This window comes from Apium graveolens, chromosome 11 (assembly GCF_009905375.1).
Source record: "Apium graveolens cultivar Ventura chromosome 11, ASM990537v1, whole genome shotgun sequence".
NCBI classification, from domain to species: domain Eukaryota; kingdom Viridiplantae; phylum Streptophyta; class Magnoliopsida; order Apiales; family Apiaceae; genus Apium; species Apium graveolens.
The window spans coordinates 123,166,090-123,187,121 of NC_133657.1; the positions used below are offsets into that span (position 1 = coordinate 123,166,090).

General features: G+C 35.7%; 1 non-coding gene across 1 annotated transcript; it reads right to left on the reverse strand.

Annotated features, from left to right (window-relative positions):
• Positions 1-20,617: 20,617 nt before the first annotated feature.
• LOC141698877 (small nucleolar RNA R71) lies at positions 20,618-20,724 on the reverse strand. The gene has a single exon (XR_012565375.1). It is a non-coding gene; the product is annotated as a small nucleolar RNA R71 (small nucleolar RNA).
• Between the last annotated feature and the right edge of the window lie 308 nt (positions 20,725-21,032).

Sequence of the window (21,032 nt, forward strand, 5' to 3'; positions counted from 1 at the left end):
CCATCTCCATAAGAAACACTTGGGCCAGCTTTCTCCACAAAGTCTGATAGCAGGGCCTTATTTCCAGTCATATGTCCTGAACATCCACTGTCCAGAACTAAAATATTTTTCCTGTTGCCCTGCAATCAAAAAGACCACTAATTATTAGTTTTAAGGACCCAGACTTGCTTGGATCCTTTGGCCTTTTTAGGTTTGTTAACATTTGCAGCGGATTTAGCATCAGATTTTATGTTAACAGTTTTCTTTTCAGAACTTATACTACCAGACTTTGAATCAGAACTTACACTAGAAGGAACAACAGAAACTTTCTTTAAAGAAGGTTTTATTTGATAATAATCATAGTACAAACTATGATATTCCTTACAAGTATAAATGGAATGCCATAAACTACCACAATGAAAACAAGGATTTTGTGGTTTGTATCTAACAGACTGACTCTTAACTCCTGATTTTGAAGATAAGGAGTTAATATTCTTATTCTTCCTGCAAAAAGAAGCCAGATGGTTAGAACTTCCACAGTTATGACATGCTTTCCTAGGAGCATCAGGAACAGATTTATAGTTATTGCTTTTATTCACACCTTCCTTTCCATTCCTGTTTTTCCTAGGTGATTTTACCTTGTTTGCATTCTTAACATCTTTCAGCTTATGCTTAAGCTGCTTCTTTGTCATTAAGCCTATGTTAACTTCAGCTGTCTTTTCCTGTTTTAGTTTGTCAGAAGCTAATTCCTTTTTAACTTCTGATTTCTCATTTTCAGATTTTTCAGTTACAAACTTAACAGGTTTTAACTTCGGCTTTTGCTTATCAACAGGCTTAATTTCTACAGTTCCTTTTTCATTTTTATTTTCTCCATAACCTAAGCCCTCTTTCCAGTTTCCACTGCTTAGCAAATTTTGAGTTGTTTTACCAGAGTTAGTCCAAGTCCTAATAATCTCTCTCTCCTTTTCTAACTCAGTTTTTAGAGATTCATTCATTTTTAGCACTTCATCCCTAACATAAAAAGCATCATCTCTATCCTTCTGAGTTTGATGGAACATGACTAACTCTTTTTCTAAGAAATCATTTCTTTTCCTAAAAGTAAGATTTTCAGAAGTTAATCTTTCACATGTTAAAGTTTGATCTCTATAACTAACAAACATGGTTTTAAGATATCTTCTCAACTCATTAATATCATAAGTATGAAAAACATAAGTAGTCTGAGGTACCTTTGTTTCAGCAGCTTCAGAACTGCTCTCAGAACTTGATTTATCAGCATTTGCCATCAATGCATAGTTCTCCTCACTTTCAGAGTCTGAGGTGTCTGTCCAGCTTTTCTGCTTTGTGACAAGAGCTTTGCCTTTGTCACTCTTGGTCTTCTTGCAATCAGGAGATATGTGGCCTTTCTCACCACAATTATAACATTTAACATTGGCGTAATCTCCTCTGTCTGACTTTCCTCTTCTTCCTTCAGATCTTCTGAAATTCTTCTTATCAGAACTTATGCCTTTCCTGGAAAACTTCTTTCCCTTCCTGAACTTCCTGTATGCAATCTTTGTGATTCCTTTCACCATAAGAGCACACAGCTTCATCATCTCCTCATCAGCATCAGTTTCAGGCAAGCTTTCAGAATCTGAGTCATCATCACTCTCAGAACTTGATGACTCAGTATCAGACTTTATGAAAAGAGCTTTACCCTTGTCTTTCTTTGAGGAAGGTGCTTTGGGGGATTCCTCTTCAGCCTTGAGAGCAACTGTCCTTGACTTTCCTCCTTTCCTCTTGCTTCTTTGTTCCATCTCAAGTTCATGAGTCTTGAGCATTCCATAGATTTCATCAAGAGTTGTTTCATCAAGATTGTAGTTGTCTCTTATTGTTGTTTCCTTCAAATCCCAGCATTCAGGAAGAGCTAACAGGAATTTTAGGTTGGTATCTTCAAGATCATACTCTTTATCAACCAATGACAAATCATTCAAAAGTTTGACAAATCTATCATATAAATCATTCAATGACTCATTAGATTTTGAGTCAAAATGTTCATACTCTTGAGTGAGTATTGTCTTCCTGTTCTTCTTAACTGTTTCAGTTCCTTGACACCTTGTCTCCAGTGCATCCCATATCTCCTTGGCAATCTTGCAGTTGATTACCCTGTTTGACATTACATTATCAATGGCACTATACAGTAAGTGTCGTACCTTGGCATCCTTAGCAATAGATGCTATATCTTCAGCAGTGTAATCACTCTTTTCCTTTGGTACAGTCTTTGCTGCTTCACCTGCAACTACAACAACGAGCTTGGTAGGTTTGTGAGGCCCTTCCTTGATTCTATCAAGGTATTCTGGATCTGTTGCTTCCAGAAACATGGTCATCCTTACCTTCCATATGGGATATTCAGATGGTCTCAATATGGGAACTCTGATAGTCTCATATCGACTCTGAATTGATGTCTTTGATGATTCCTCAGTTTTGGTAGGCTTAGTTGGAGTTTCTGTGTCAGACATGATTGTGTTTGGATCTTTAACTGTATGTGTGTTAACAGAAGGCTCTGATACCACTTGTTAGGTCACACTTTCACTGTAGAGGGGGTGAATACAGTGTTTATTACAATCAAATCAAACTTCAAGAACTTATGTAACAGAAAACAAACTTTATTGAAACAATAAACTCTGTTACAATCTGGAACTGTTATCTCTCAGTGATGAACAAAATATCACGAGAGCTGCTAGGGTTACAGTAAATAATATTCTCGATAATGATAACACTTATAGTGTAAACCCTATGTCTGTGTTTATATATTACACAGTTACAAGATAATCGCTAATTGATATGGAATATAATTCTGCTTCCTAATATATATCAATCAGATATCTTTTCTTCCAAGTATTCCATTCTTTACGGAATTCCTTCTTCATGCATATCTCTTCTTATGTTTATCTTGATCTTCTTAACTTTAATCAGCTACTGTCCTTATCTGATCGTCCTTCAGCACTTAAGTTCTGATATCTATCTCCTGATGCTTATCTCCTGATAACATAAGTACTGATATCCCTTAAGTCCTGACGTCCAGTATAAGTACTGATCAACAGTTAAGTACTGATTTGTCCTGTTCAAATAAGATCTGAAATCTAAACATAAAACATATTAGCCATGACATTATCAAATATATCTAACATAAACTGTAAAAATTCCATCACTTATCCGTCATGTTATGCTTATAAACTGTAAGTATACTCGATATATAATGTTCAGAAAATCAATGACTAGGAATGAGACAATTCAAGGGATGAGGATAAATCAGTTATCCGTCGAGATATAAAATATTCCAGAAAAATAATTGATTTTATTAACAAATTATATATCGACGGATGATCAAACTCGATGGATAATGATCATCCGTCGGGATGTAAATTTTGACTTAGCCAAAACTTCATCCAAGACTGAAAAATCAATTAAATTTCTGGCTGCATTACAACTTGCAAAATATCTGAAAAGATTCAAGAGTAATTAAGCATACCTAACTTACTTACCAACCTTGAAAAGGTGGATTCACCCAGTGGCTTGGTAAATATATCTGCAAGCTGTTTTTCACTTGGAACAAAATGTACTTCCACAATACCATTTATTACATGTTCCCTTATGAAGTGGTACTTCATGTCTATGTGCTTAGTTCTTGAATGCTGTACTGGATTCTCGGTGATGACAATTGCACTTGTGTTATCACAGAAAATGGGAATTCTTTCCACTTGCAGACCATTGTCTAGCAATTGGTTTTTCATCCACAAAATCTGTGCACAGCAACTGCCAACAGCAATATATTCAGCTTCTGTTGTAGAGGTAGAAACTGAATTTTACTTTTTACTGAACCAGGACACAAGCTTGTTTCCTAAAAATTGACAGGTTCCTGTTGTACTTTTTCTATCAATTCTACAACCTGCATAATCTGCACCTGAATAACCAGTTAGATCAAAACCAGAATCTCTAGGGTACCAAATGCCAAGTTTTGGTGTACCTTTGAGATATTTGAAAATTCTCTTAATAGCAATTAAGTGAGATTCTCTAGGATCAGCCTGAAATCTAGCACAAAGACATGTAGCAAATATTATATCTGGCCTACTAGCTGTTAAGTATATAAGTGAGCCAACCATGCCTCTGTAACTTGAAATATCCACAGACTTTTCAGTAGTGTTTAATTCAAGTTTAGTTGCAGTGGCCATGGGAGTTTTTGAAGATGTGCAATCCATTAGTTCAAACTTCTTTAAAAGATCATAAATATATTTAGTTTGACTAATGAATATTCCATCACTAACTTGCTTAACTTGCAAACTAAGAAAGTAAGTTAGTTTTCCCATCATGTTCATTTCATACTTACTTTACATCAATTTGGCAAACTTTTTGCAAACTTTTTCATCTGTAGAGCCAAAAATAATGTCATCTACATAAATTTAAACAAGTATGCTAGAGCCATTAACATTTCTAAAGAATAAAGTTTTGTCTACAGTTCCTCTAGTTAAGTGATTCTCTAAAAGAAACTTTGACAAAGTGTCATACCAGGCTCTAGGTGCTTGCTTCAATCCATAGAGTGCTTTCAAAAGATAGTATACATGATCAGGTAGATTTGGATCTTCAAAACTAGGAGGTTGACTGACATAGACTTCCTCCTCCAAATCACCATTTAGAATGGCACTCTTGACATCCATTTGATAGACCTTAAAATTGGCATGGGCTGCATAGGCTAAGAAGATTCTGATGGCTTCAAGTCTTGCAACAGGAGCAAAGGTTTCATCAAAATCTATTCCTTCTTGTTGACAATAGCCCTTAGCAACCAATCTAGCTTTGTTCCTGACTACTATGCCATTTTCATCCATCTTGTTTCTGAATACCCATTTGGTGTCTATTGGATTCTTTCCTTTAGGCTTGGGTACCAGCTTCCATACATTGTTCCTTTCAAATTGGTTTAGCTCCTCCTGCATAGCTAAAATCCAATCAGGATCCAACAAAGCTTCTTCTACCTTCTTTGGTTCTTCCTTAGATAGGAAACCGCTATATAGACATTCTTCTTGAGCTGCTCTCCTTGTTTGAACTCTAGAAGATACATCACCAATGATGAGCTCAAATGGGTGATCCTTTGTCCATTTTCTTTGTTGAGGTAGATTAGCTCTAGATGAAGAGGCCTCATTGTTGTCTTGATGTGTGATTGAGTTTTGATTATTAGAAACTCCCCCTGAGTTTATAAATCTATGATTTGAAAAAGAGGGACTTTCTGTAAGTGATCTATTCTGACTTTCAGCTTCTTTTGATGACCCGACGGATAATGAATTTTGAGTTCCGACGGATGAAGTTGATTGTCTCCCGATGGATGATGCAGATTGTCTACCGACGGATGAAGCATTTTGTAACTCGATGGATGTTGAGTTATTAGCTTCATTGGTGGTAGATTTTTCTGCACTATCCTTAGTTGTAGTTTCTTGATCACATTTATCATCACTGTCATCACTAACCATCTCCACATTGTTAAATTTGAGGTTCTCATGATAATCTCCATCTTGCAGTCCTTCAATATTTTTATCATCAAATACAACATGTATTGATTCCATAACAATGTTGGTTCTCAGATTGTAGACTCGGTATGCTTTACCAACAGCATATCCAACAAAGATTCCTTCATCTGCTTTAGCATCAAACTTTCCATTTTGATCAGTTTGATTTCTCAAGATATAACATTTGCAGCCAAAGACATGAAGAAAATTTAGAGTTGGCTTCTTGTTCTTGAATAATTGGTAGGGAGTCATGCATTTTCCCTGATTAATCAAAGAAATATTCTGAGTGTAGCATGCAGTATTTACAGCTTCAGCCCAGAAATATGTTGGTAACTTTGATTCTTCAAGCATTATCCTTGCAGCTTCAATAAGTGATCTGTTCTTTCTTTCTACTACTCCATTTTGTTGTGGAGTTTTTACTGCTGAAAACTCATGTATAATCCCATTATTTTCACAAAATACTCTCATAACAGAATTCTTGAACTCAGTTCCATTGTCACTCCTGATTCTTCTAACTTTGAAATCAGGATGATTGTTGACTTGCCTTATGTGATTGATGATGATTTCACTAGACTCATCTTTAGACTTTAGGAAATATGTCCAAGAGAACTTTGAGAAATCATCTACAATTATTAGGAAAAATCTTTTCCTTGAGATGGACAATACATTGACTGGTCCAAACAAATCCATGTGTAGCAGTTGCAAAGGTTCTTCAATTGTTGAATCAAGCTTCTTTCTGAATGATGCTTTGATTTGTTTTCCCTTTTGGCAAGCATCACACAGTCCATCCTTAGAAAACTCCACTTGAGGCATACCTCTAACCAATTCTTTCTTTACAAGCTCATTCATGGTCTTGAAGTTTAGATGGGATAGCTTCTTGTGCCATAACCAACTTTCATCTTGACTTGCTTTACTAAGAATACAAGTAACAGATTCTGCATTTGATGAGTTAAAGTCAGCTAGGTACACATTTCTTTCTCTCACTCCAGTGAGAACCACTTTGTTGTTCCTCTTGTTTGTCACAACACAGGCTTCTGTAGTGAAGGTGACTGAATTGCCTTTATCACAAAGCTGGCTGATACTCAACAAATTGTGCTTGAGACCATCCACTAAGGCATCCTCCTCAATGATGACATTGTCTTTTGAAATCAAGCCATATCCCACAGTATAACTCTTGCTGTCATCTCCAAAAGTAATACTTGGGCCAGCTCTTTCCTTGAACTCTGTGAGCAGGGTAGAATCTCCAGTCATGTGTCTTGAACAACCACTATCCAAATACCACAAATTATTTCTGTTTCCCTGCACATATTAAAATCAAATCAAGTTGATTTTGGTACCCAAGTTTCCTTGGGTCCTGCCTTGTTAGCTTTCTTCTTTTGTTTCTTAGGTTTAATTTTATTTGACTTGGGGATATCAGATTCATCCTTAGTCATCTGAGTTGGACCTTTGAAACCATTCATTAAAACAGAATTATCATGCATATTTTGATTAACAGGAAATGGCATGCTATTTGCAAACATGTTATTCCAGTAGGGCTTGCAAAATGGCAGTTGAGGCATATTAAATGCAACATAATAAGGATTAGGTGCAAATGGCATATTAGCAAATTGTGCATTCATATTCTGTGTAGACATAGCATTCAAAGGCATAGAAGGCATAGCACTCATGTTGGGAAAAGAAGGTGGTACAGTCATGGAAGTAGGCATGGCAAGTTGCAATAACAGACAAATGATTAACACTACCACACTTAACACATATTATTCTAGGAGCATACTTATCAGGTGTGTAGTTGTTATGTTTGTTAATTCCTACTTTCCTATTTCTATTGTTTTTCTTTTTAGCCTCTGTTTTAACCTCAATCTTTTCTAGTCTGTCATTCAATTGCTTGATGGACAGATGACCAACATTCACTTTCTTCTCCTTCTTCACTTGACTAGATTCTCCTGAAATAAAGTTTTTGGAAACTGATCCATATTTTTCATTTAACTTGGCAAGTTTGGGTTTACTCACAGGTTTGCTCACAGCCGACGTATGAGGATTTATGTCACTCGACGGATAACCTTTTTGATTATCCAACGGATGACTCTCATCGTCCGTCGAGTCCACATCTGTTAGCAATCCTTCAACCAACTTAAATTCTAGCTTCTCTTTACTCTTTTTCCAGGCTGCATCACAGAAAGACTCAATACCTTGAACTTTGGTGATTTGAGCATGGACATCTCTAGATGATTTCCATGTTTCATCACCTCTTGTTCATGATCAAGCTGCTTCTTCAAAATTTCTTCTTTCTTCAAGGACTCAGTTAATTCCTCCTTAGCAATCTTACACTCTATTCTCAATTTTTCAAATTCAATAAACTGAGACTCTAGCATATTATTCCTCTCACTTAAAAACAAATTATTTTCTTTGATTTTAGCATTTTCTTTATTGAGGGACTTAAGTGTAACACGCAAATGATATAATTCTATAGACATGTCATTTATTGTATCATTACACTCAGCTTTAGATAAATGTGCAAGGTTAGTGGTGATTACCTGATTACTTGAAGAACTTGTCTCTGTTTTATCAGACTTGGCCATTAGGGCTAGATTGACATAGCTGACATCTTCATCCTCATCCAGACCATCTGTTGTCCAGTCACTTTCTTGTGTAATAAAAGCCCTTTCCTTTTGTTTGAGCAACTCAAAATACTTCTGTTTATAATCCACAGGCTCAAACTTTTTCTTGCTGGAATCTGACTTTCTACACTCACTAGCAAAGTTCCCTGCCAAGCCATATTTGAAACATTTGAATTTTGATTTATCCACCATATTTCTGTTTGGCTTAGCTGCTCCAAAGTTCTTCTTGAACTTGAGCTTGGAAAATCTTCTGGAAAGAAATGCAAGATGTTCATCAATATCATCCATATCATCTTGGCTCAAAGAATCTTCATTTTCTGCTACCAGCCCCTTGCCCTTGTTTTCACAGACCTTTGAAGTAGACTAAACAACTTCTATCTTCATCTCCTTCTGTTTCTCTAACTCAGCAACCAGTGCAATGGACCCTCCTTTCTTTCTCCCTTTCTCTATTCTTTCATCTTGCTCTATTTCAAGCTCATAATTCTTTAGAATGCCATACAGTCTCTCTAGTGTAAACTTCTTGTATTCTTGTGGATTTCTCAATGAGACTGTCATTGGTTTCCATTCTTTTGGAAGGGATCTCAGGAATTTGAGGTTAGAGTCTTTGGTTTGGTAGACTCTTCCATGCAGCTTCAGAGCATTTAGTAGCTTTTGAAATCTACTAAAGATATCAGTGAGATTTTCACCTTCTTCATAGTGAAAATGCTCATATTGCTGAATCAGTAACTGCATCTTGTTTTCTCTAACTTGTTCAGTGCCATCACATATTATTTGAATGGTGTCTCAAACCTCCATGGCTGTCTTGCAATTAATGACATTGTCAAACATGTCACCATCAACTCCATTGAATAAAATATTCATGGCCTTCTTGTCTTTCCTGACTTGTTCAATATCAGGACCTGACCATTCATGCCTTGGCTTGGGAACTGATGGCTCATTTCCAGTTACAGCTCTCATTGGTACGTGAGGACCTCTCTCTATGCAATCCACATAGGCCTCATCTTGAGAAAGTAAATGAAGATGTATCTTTACCTTCCAGTGATGGTAATTATCTTTGTCCAAAAAAGGAATCTTGAATCCAACATCTTTCATGTTCATCTTGCTGTTTGTTGTGATCTTTAAACTCTTTGTGCTTTAAGAGCTTGCTCTGATACCAATTGTTAGTCCCTAACAATACAACAAGAATTATAAGGGGGGGGGTTGAATGTAATTCTGGCTACTTTTTAAAATTAAAGAAAAATGGTTCTAACTTAATAATATATAAGTGTTTGATTTGCAAAGTGCGGAATGAAGAGTTAGATAAATCAAAACACAAGTAATTAAAACACAAGTCTTTAAAAACTTTCTGGTGGATTTGAATGTATCCATCAGATATATATATATATATATATATCAAGAGAACCCTGTGAAGCTTGAATAGCTCACAGCTGCTTACAAATATGAACAACTAAACTTACAGAGAAATGCTACAGGATTCAGCTTACAATTGTTTCTCTGAGAATGTATTTGCTTAGTCTTCTTGTTGTTCTATTTGCTACTCTTGGTTTATATATCACCAAGATTACATAGTAATAAGACAAGATAATAAAACAAAACCTATCAAGTCTAATACCATGCTGCTTCACTACTCTATTCCAGCATCTTTGAATATCTTCATAATAGCATGGAAATGGTAATGCTTATTTGTTCTAAAAAACCCAGCTGAATAGGCTGCCACATTCCTTTTGCAAACACTCGACGCATGTGATTGTGTTGTCACTGTCAACAGATGTTTGAATTGATCATCCGTCGGGTACATGATTATTATCCGTCGGGTTGCCTTGTTGATCATCCGTCAGGAGCTTTGTTGATCATCCGTCGGTAGCTTTGTTGATCATCCGTAGGGTAGCTATTTGTCACTTGACTTTATTTGACTTATGCAGAATTACAAGACATCTTATATTTACAATTAATCAACCTATTCTGCATATCTAGTTAAAGTCAACATGACTTATATGCTACTACAGAGTCTATACAAAGGTGTTTGCATGAATGTGCTACATGACTTATTGTTACATAACTTACTCACTCGATGGATGTCAAATCATCATCCGTCGAGACTATATTGAGTAATCCGTCGGGACTATATATGATTATCCGTCGAGTGCTATATTTTTCACTAAATTGAATCTACTAAAGTGTTTTGTTAATGAAATCATCAAGTTCACAACATATTCCCAACACACCCGGCTTTCTCTAGAAGTGTCTGATTCATACGTTCTTCTACACCATTCTGTTGTGGTGTATCTCTAACTGTATGATACCTAGATATCCCCTCATTCTTGCAGAATTTATTAAACTCAGATGAGTAAAATTCCAGGCCATTATTAGTTCGCAACCTCTTAATCTTCTTCCTTGTTTGATTCTCCACTAACTCCTTCCACTGCTTGAAAATCTTAAAGGCTTCACTTTTATGCTTTGTGATGAACACCCAAGTCATTCTTGAGAAATCATCAGTCATTGACACAAAATATCTGTGACCCCCTAAAGACTCGACCCGGGAAGGACCCCAACAATCAGAATGGATGTAATCAAGCGTGCTTTTAGTTCTGTGTGTTACTTTAGGAAACTTACTGCGATTTAGCTTTCCAAAAATACAATGTTCACAAGACTCAAGACTTGTGACCTTATGACCACAAAGAAGAGCAGCTTTTGACATTTACATCCCCCTTTCACTTATGTGACTGAGCCTCATGTGCCACAACCTGGTCATATTTTTCTTTTCAATGTCAGAGGACGCAACATCAACAAAACCCGTTATCGTAGAACCTTGAAGAAGATACAATGTACCATGTTTAACACCTTTCATAATCACATCAGAACCCTTACAGACATGTAGAACTCCCCCTTCACCTTTAAAACTGAAACCCTTGTTGTCTAAAATACTCAGAAATATCAGATTCTTCGTCATCAGTGGGACATGCCTAACATCATTCAATGTGCAAAAATTACCATTTTGTGTCTAAAGTTTAACCGAGCCTATTCCAACCGTCTTATAAACAAAACTATTAGCCATATAAATTTTTCCACCGTCTACTTGCTCATAGGGTTTGAACCACTCCATGCGCGGACATATATGGTAAGAAGCTCCAGAGTCAAGAATCCACACATCAGAGTGATGCGTGTGATTAGAAGCAACTAGAGCAATATCTTCTTCAGAATTATCACTAGCTATAGCAGTAGTACCCGCCAATTTATCATGTTGCTTCTTTTTCTTGGGACAATCAGATTTCTAGTGCCCCTTCTCTTTATAGTAATTGCAGACATCATTAGATTTTGAGCCCTTAGGAGATGGTTCTTGGATTTATTTTTCCCGATTTTCCGTGTCCTATACTCCCGTTGGCTACCAACCCAACAACCTGATTATCTACACCTGTACCAGCTGCCTTATGGGGCAGCTCACTAGAATGAAGAGAAAATCTAACCTCCTCTAGAGAAATAGTATCTTTATCAACAATAAATGATTACACAAAATTCTCATATGATAATGGTAAATAAACTAACAAAATTCAAGCAGCATCCTTATTTTCAACTTTACCATCAATATTACGCAATTCTAATAAAATTATGTTTAACTAATCTAAGTGATCTCGAAGAGGCGTACCTTCCTGCATTCTCAGATTAAACAGATGTTGCTTCAGAAACAACTTAATTGTTAAAGACTTTGTCATGTAGAGACTTTCAAGCTTCAACCATAAACCAGATGTGGTATCCTCCTCCACGATTTCAGTAATAGTATCATCTGCAAGGCACAACAGAATTATTGAATGTGCGTTTCTTCGAGACTGGCCATCTCAGCGCTTCCAGAAGCAGTCGATTTTGTGTTCAACGACGCCCAGAGTTATTATTGCTTTTACAAGGCACGCATCTTGATCTGCCATAGATTGAAACTGTTTCTCCCATTAAATTTATTGATCTTCACATTAATACCATCAGACATTACCAGATATCTTTCTCCCTGAACCAAAATTTAAGCCCTATAATTAGAACCAGGCTCTTGATACCAGTTTGTTATAACGGAAGTAAGAAAGATTAAAATAAACATATAGAAAAGAACACAAATAGATAGAAGATAATTTTTTTATTGATCTTGAGGATACAGATTATATCATACGTTTAGGTTATGCCGATACATATTACAGAATACATGTTTAGGTTATGCCCTAAGGGGTTTATATAGTACTCTATAAGCGGTTACAGAAAAGTCCGAAAAAATAGGTTCAAAATAGATAACATCTAAAAGCAGATTCAAGGCATATTCTAACAAGACGAATTAGATATGAAAGTTCATCTTCTTAATGAGTAAAATTGTTGGTGTGAAAATTATATCACCCATTGAATTGAAAATGGGTTTACATTCCTTTATATAACATAACAATTTAGTAGTGTTTAAATGTGTTACTAACTTATTGCTCCATTTTCTATGTGCGAACATGAGGGTATAAATTATGGAATTTCAAGGTAAATATGAGGCTTGCAAAGCCTAGGGACTTTTCCGCGTGTGCGTCGTATGTATACATATGTAGCAAAAAATTGTGCTGAATAATCATGGACTAGTTTTGCTATTTTCCACTAAGCTAATGATCTTAAAATATTAATTTGTTATTTACTTTAAATATGAATTAGATTTGATTTGACACTTATAGTTTGATTCAATTATGATTATTCTTTGATTTCGAATTAAATTTAGTTAATGCTTTTAATTAAATGGAAAAGTGGTGCACACATTACTCTAAGCTTATATATTTTCCTTATGTGTTTTAGGGTTACTCACTCTTCTATGAATAAAAAAGTATAGTGTGTAATAAATTACGTGTATTCAATGCTATGGTTTGAGAGTTTTGAACTTTAATGATTACGGTTCTGTTTTATGACTTAATTTGGCCTTCACAAGATGCCTATAGAGGATCAAGTCAAACTCGTAATTCTAAATGAATGTTGGTGGTCCATCAATTAGACTAAGCTTGGGAGACTTGGTGAGCAAGTCTCCGTCTTTAATTGGATGTTGGAGTCCTAAAATGTACAAAGCAAATTTCTTGTAGGTTTAGGTACCTTAAAGGCCATTTTTCAAAGAATTATATCCTTAATTGAATATTTTTAATGAGCTGGTAATATACCATATTGTTGGGGAGACTGCGTAGCTGTAAGAACAGTATAAGTGATAACTCAATACTAGAACATAAAAGGTAAATAATATTACATCGATACAAGAAATTGAGAAGAAATGAAGACAAGGAAAATACAAAGAATCAAAAGATTAGAAGAAGGCTTGAAGTCTGTTTACAGGTCAATGAAAGAAGTTCATTAAAATGTACATGCCTTAGTGAAGAATAAAGGTTAAAGACTTTCAGGGTTTCAGGAGTGTTGAAGATTCAGTGTAAAAGTGTCATTAGAAGATTTCAGTGTATCAGTATTGATTGAAGATATAGAGTGTGTAAAGTATAGGAATCTGAATAATTGAAGACATGGTAAAGAAAGAGGTTAAAGAAGACAACTGCAGTCTTAAAGTTATACTCACTGAAAGGAGTTTATTTATATGTTCAAGCGTCAGTGAAGAATAACGAATGAAGTATTCAAGATCGTAGTAACAATAAAGACGTTGTCTGAGTACCAGAAAAGATTCCAGTAAAAGTACAATTATTTATTGACAATCAGTGTTCAAAGTGATAAAGTTGTTGCAAGCTTAACAATGTAATCAAGGATATAATACAAAGACCTGAATTGAAGTTAGTCACTGTGAACCAGACTAGTTGTACTAGGCGTCAGTGTTTCGTGAAAGAAATCTGAGTATTATCATTAGAAGAATTGTTAAGTGAGGATTGGTATCTGGATATGCAGGTTATATGGTTAGTATGAAGACTCAGAAAGAAGACTTGAAGATGGCACATCTTAAAGGTTAAAGCGTTATACAAGATCTAAGTCACTGATATTATTCTATTACTTAGTAGGTGCAGAACATTAAGTATAGCTGGTAAACTAAGTATCAGAATTGGTCTAGACCTAGTAGGAGCAACTGGGAAGAAACTGAAGAAAAAACTAAGTCAAAGGTGCATGCTGATACATCTTAGTCGCCAGTAAGGATTCAAGGTCCCTTAGAGGCATAACTCATAGTTTCTTCTAAGGAAAAAATCCCTTGTATCCCCATTGTGGTCTCCAGTAAGGTTCTAGTAGCCTTGTACTCGCCAATTGGGAGTTAATAGGATTTTCTATTTACAACTTAAAGCTACAAGGAAGAGCAAGTCGCAACTTAGCCATTTCAGTATGCTAAGTTCGCAACTAACTCATTCCAAGCTTCTTGGAATTGCAAGCTACACTCCCTAGCTATCATATAGTCGCCAGTCATCTTCCTAAGAAGAAATTTAAGCATAAACTCTTCTAGGAGCTTGTATTCGCCACTTGCAAATGCTACTATGGCAAATGCTTTGATTTCCTTCTATGCGCAAGTAAATGAAGAAAAGTCCTAGGGAAGCAGGCAACTCTCAGCCACAACTTTGTTGAATGTATCACTTGACATATGTGGTTATTATTGGGCCACATAAATAAAAGTTGTATAAAGACTACACTTGAATCAGAATAATAAATTACTTGTAATTGTTTAGTTTATCTTCTTCTCAGACATGAGCTGATAAAATAAGAAATACAGAAATACAGAAAAGCTCAGGCACATTGAATATCCGTTAACTTCTCACCGGAGAAATGTTATAATGCCCGATTTAACTCTTGTATATTCATCAGTGTTCCAGAAATCGCTAGGCATGCCAGGGCGGTGAGGGTACCTTCGAGAGATTAATCGGCAAGTCGGAGATTAATCGGACCGATTAATCGGAACATTAATCGGAAGAATATAAATATTATTTTTAATTTTTATAATTATATAATGATCAATATGTCAAATATTTGTTTAAAAAAAGAAATTAGAATGGTATCAAACAATATCTACACATTTGACATGCGTTACGTAATAATTATTAAGTTTACAATATTAACTATATTTTAATTCACACTTTTAAATTAATTATAAGATGTTATTTTTATATTTTAAGTAAGAAAATAAATATATTAGATTACTTGTTACTTCTTACCAATACTTTATATTAAAAATTGACATGATATTGTGTGAAATTATAAAATTAATGAATTAAAATTATAAAAATGTAAAAAAATATATTTTTTAATTATTTTCCGCCTAGACCGCCTAGGACCGATTTTTGACCGCCTAGCCCGCCTAATCCCGATTTTGACCCGATTTTTTGAAAAAATGTCTAAATCACCGCCTAGGTCCGAGTCGGGGCGTTTTACCACTGCCTAGCGCCTAGGCGCCGCCTAGGCGGCCGCCTAAACCGATTTTTAGAACACTGATATTTATAGGGCCATTATAATCGTTATCCGGTAATTAGATCCTCAGTCAATCAAAAAGATAGATCATTGTATAGGATTTAATTTGTATATCTTTGTAGAAACAAGAACATTGTTATTCTTAGATTGTAGCCGGTTAATTTATTTACCGGAGTGTAGAAACACCACCGAGAATTTATATATGAATATATACTTCCCTAAATATCTTGCGTTTATTACTTTATTATCCTAAATACTATTCACCTCAAGAACATGAAACCATTAACCGAACACTAAATTAATTATCCGTAAAAGATTTGAAAGAATTTTTTATTTAGTGAGTATCGTATTCAACCCATTCCCTTCTACGATACTTCGGGACCTAACAATTGGTATCAGAGCTTGTTGATCGATATACATATCAGATCCGGTATGTCAGCCCAAACAATCAAGTTCTCATATTTTTGGATTTTTTAAATTTTCAAAAATTATCAACTCTTGAGATTTTTGAATTTTAAATAATTTGAACTCATTCGAGCTAAAGGTTCTGAAAGGATTGGTAGACTCAAGATTCCTCCGAGTGTTAAAGATGATTTTAATCTTTCGAAGAAAATGAAGACCATGTACTATTCAGATGAAAAATTCCCCAATACGGAAATTGAAGATAATGGTTTTCGTATTCCAATGAAGCTGATTTCAAGACCTACGGAAGAAAAGTGTGGAATTTCCTCAAAGGCTTACTCCATAGGATACCACTGGATTTTCAGATGCAGGAAAGGAATGAAGTTTCTACGGGTACAATTTTTCTCGAAGATTTTAAGATAACTCTAATGATTCCAGATTATACAATCACACAGTGGTTTATACCAATGCTACATTTATCCGGGAATCAAAGAGACCAAAAAGAAAGAAATCGAGGAGGTTAGAGAGAATAACGTGGACATGCAAACATCTCAGTTACATGCATTAAAGTTGGAATCTCAGGACAAAATGTAAGAGTTACTGATAGTTGAATCAGAGGAAGCTTAGATAAATGAAAGTGAGAATACTTGAGGTACTTGACGACAAGGCAGTGTTTTACATGTTAGGGAAGTTTAGTCTCATCAGATTCACAAGGAGTGCATAAGCTATATCCAAGGATCAAGCCTATCTATTCCAGAGCAGAGACTCTTCAGGATTCAGTTCAAGAGGTGATTATAAAACTAAGATGGTGACGTAAACAAGATTGGATAGCTACATTTATGACAAGAAATATGCGTGAAGTAACTATAAGGGGTGTGCTACAACAGAATAAGAAGCTTGACAAACAAGGATGAGTAGGGACTCAGTTGACGAGTTAAGACAAATGTGGAATGTTTTTTAAGGAAGCAGACAGTCAAAACTTATAGTGCATATGGAAAGAGTTGAGATGGATCAGATGACGAGAAGGAAAATCATGAATATCTTGCTTTCATAGTGAAATTATATCTTTGATATATTATTTATTTTGGTATTTGTACGATTAAACATAAAATTAAGCACACGTAGATCCTCTCCATTAGGACATGAATTTAATTGATCCAAATCGAAGTCAAAAAGTCAAACTAGCAAAATCATGTCTTTTAAACAGATAAAAGAGATATTCCATTTTTGCAAAATATCAAAACTATATCTTTATGGAATATATCTCTAAGGCAATATGATCAAAGAAGAATTATCAATATATGATATTTCTTAGATCTGTGTTGCAACTGGAATATGGCAACAAGCTCGAATAAGGAATATATCAAAAATATTCTTTAGAGGTCTCGTGCTATATTAAAAATATTTAACTCTTCGCTCCAAAATATATCTCTACATATATCAAAAGAGCTTTTATTCAAATTTTATTAATGTTCATGGTTGGAATATTAATATCCAGTTCTGCAAATCATTTCTGTATACTTATAGTAATTTTCCCCCGTTTCGTAAAATCAGCACTTCTCGGAGAAAATTATTCAAAAATACCCAAACACATTTCCTATCATCCAGATATATTTCATATATTAGGAAATATATTTTTGAAGTATTTATCCAAGTAAAAACTTTGGTCAAAAGATCCATCTCCTTCATTTCAAGACTAATGGTATTTTTACTCGGAAGAAAAGGCTGACAGAATAGTTTTATTTTTATATAAAATACTTCCACATTCTATAATGACTTTAAATTTGGTATGGATCATTTAAATGGTATTTTATAATTATGGTAAAATTTTCGTAACATTCAGAGAATTTTTGTCCGGGCACAAAAATCGAGGCAATTGGTCCCACAGTTGACCACGTTTGACATAGCTACCATTGACCAAGGTTGAACAAAACTTGCATAACATCATTTTATATTATTTAAGTAATTATCATATTTTTTATGGTATTTATTTAGGAGTTTTTAAGGTGCTCATAATTAATGGTGTTTAATCCTTAATTAAGTGATTAAACAATGATTAAAAGAAAAAGGTAAATAAATATTTATTCAAATATATCAGCTGAGTTTTTTAACCCATAAATTTGTTTGTCTCATATGGCAAGTTTCAAAGAAACACACTTTGCTTTCCATGTCATCAATCCAAGTGTACATCATCCACCATCCATTTTCCTCAAAACTCCACCATTCAATCCACCCAACTTCTCCTATAAATAAACCCCCACCCCAACCCATTTTCTTCAAGCTAAAGAGCCTCAAAGTTGCTGGGATTTTTTCAAGAAGTGCTTCTCTTCATCTCTTTTAAATTCTATACACACACTTCTTCTCAAAAACCTTATCTCTCTTCTATATACTTACATATATATAAGGTTTTTGAAACCCAAGCTTAGCTTCACCCAACTAAGCTTTATCCCACCAAGTGAGCTCATCCACTACCACTTCCCGGCCTCCTGAAGGGCTGCCCAAGTTCGACCAAAGTGCCAAAATCCGGCCGAACTTTCGGTGAATTTTTCCGACGAACTTTTCCAACCGTTCTTCAAAAGTGGTAATGATAAGTGGCATTTTATACCACTTAGAACGTCTTAAAATGGCATAAATTGGTGTCTTGAAATCAAGTATTTTGTGTATTTGATGCGTTTTTCTAGTGTTTATGCATTTCAGGGTATTAGTTGCATTTCGGGGGAGGAATCATCAAGAATAAGCCTTGGCATGTGTTCACCATTGCGAGAGGAAAGGAATGGGCAGATTACGGTGAAGAAACGGAGCAAGCTTGGAATTTTTCCAGTAGGGTCCTGCGCGCCCGCGCAGCAATGCTGAGCGGCCGCGCAGCAGCTTGCGCGCCCGCGCAGAAATGCTGAGCGGCCGCGCAAGGTCGGGGAAAAAGCTTAATTATTTTAGACTTCTACTTATGTGTGGCTTCCAACTTCTATGTAATCTGAGTTTTATGGGACTATTATATAGGTAGATTTGAGACGTTTTCATAGAGAGTATTAAGGGGATTATGTTTTAGATTGTGTTTTACGCAAGAAGCGAAGGAGATAAGGAAGAAGACCGATTTAGCACACCGCAACGAAGAGGAAGCATATATTCTTGTGATTCTTGTTTCGTTGTAACGTTGGATGCTAGTTTTCTTGCTTTGACTTATTTACTCTTGTGACGTACTCTGTTTTAATATAATTAGTGTAATTATTATTTTCTTGTGTTGATTGTCATGATTTCATATGAACCCATGATGGCGATAAGTTCTATTATGGGCTAATCGTGATCATGGGGTTACAACGGATTTATTATGGAATTCTTTAGTTAATTGTTTAATACTTTAGTGTGTGATGATTGCATGATATCTAGTATTGGTTGTGCGTATTCGTCTTATGTGTGTCGCGAACATATAAGATAGGGTGTTAATCTCTTGTGAAGCGACGGTGGATCTTGAGATTTAGAACTTGCCATGCTAGCATAGGTTCATGTACGTTGTGCATGATTAGTGGGTAACTCTAACAGTTTTATTTGCCCTATGTAATCAAAAGGGATAACTTGTGCTTAAATCGTTGTGTTGTCAATCTCTGTAGACATATAGGAACTCAACATAATTGATGACTATTCAACTTCTATCTTAATTGTGGATGTTTGGTAGAATGGTATTAGTACAATGAAAGTTGGCTTTTATCAGTTTTGTGTTATTCGATTAATATCATCACTGTCACATGCTAAAGGTAATAACAATGGCTATAGAAGGAAGTAATAATGAAGTTGTGATCTCATGAGTGTTTTATTATTGATAAATTGAAGTGTTAGTTAAGTGGTTAATTGAGTAGTTAATTATAGTTAATATTTAATCAACAATTTTAAGTGTTATTATCTTAACAATGAGAAGTAATCATACATTGGTGAGTGAGTTTAATTAGACAATAAATTAGTCTGAGTCTCTGAGGGAACGAACTAGAAAGTATTCTATATTACTTGTGAACGCGTATACTTGCATGAATATTAGTGCGTGTTTTTGCCCTAACAAGTTTTTGGCGCCGCTGCCGTGGACTCGGCGTATTTGTTTAGTTTATGTACTTACCATCATTGGTCATTAGGACTCAGTGATTAGGACGTAGTAGTTACTTACTCTTTTCGGTTGTGTTTCAGGTACTTTAGCAAGCGTTTATGCAAACTCGTTCTCGTGCTCGCAAGAGGACTTTAGATACAGCTGAGGAGACAGACGAAGTTCTTGATATTCCGGAGAAGTTAGATTTTGAGGATTCGGATTCAGGAGCTGAGCAGAAAGAACCAGTAAACATGGGAGATCGTATTGTTCAAGCTGATCCAGCTCTTATGGATTTTTCTCGGCATAAAATTGATGATATTCAGTCAAGCATCCTTCATCCGGCTATTCAAGCTAACACCTTTGAAATCAAGCCGGGCACTATTCAGATGGTGCAGAATTCTGTTTCTTTTGGAGGAGCGGCAACTGAAGACCCCAACATGCACATAAGAAATTTTGTCGAGATCTGCATCACTTTTAAGTATAATGGCGTGACTGATGAGGCTATCAAGTTGAGGCTTTTCCCATTCTCACTGAGGGATAAGGCTAAAGACTGGTTACATTCTGAACCAGCTGGGTCCATCACTACGTGGCAAGATCTTGTGCAAAAGTTTCTGGTGAAGTTTTATCCAATGGCAAAGACTGCTGCTATGAGGAGTGCTCTTACTCAGTTTGCGCAGCAACCTACAGAATCTATGTGCGAGGCTTGGGAACGCTACAAGGAAATGTTGAGAAAATGTCCACATCATGGAATGCCGGATTGGATGGTGATCACTGGTTTTTATAATGGTTTGGGGGCCCAATCTCGGCCCATGCTCGATGCAGCAGCTGAAGGAGCCTTATGGGCTAAAAGCTATACTGAGGCGTATAATCTTATAGAGACGATGGCTGCAAATGAGCATCAAAACCCAACTCAGAGGATGACGTCAGGCAAGGTAGCAGGTATTTTGGAAGTTGATGCAGCCACCGCTATTGCAGCCCAGCTCCAAGCGCTATCAATGAAGGTGGATTCTCTGGCTACGTATGGAGTTAATCAAATAGCTATGGTTTGTGAGCTTTGTG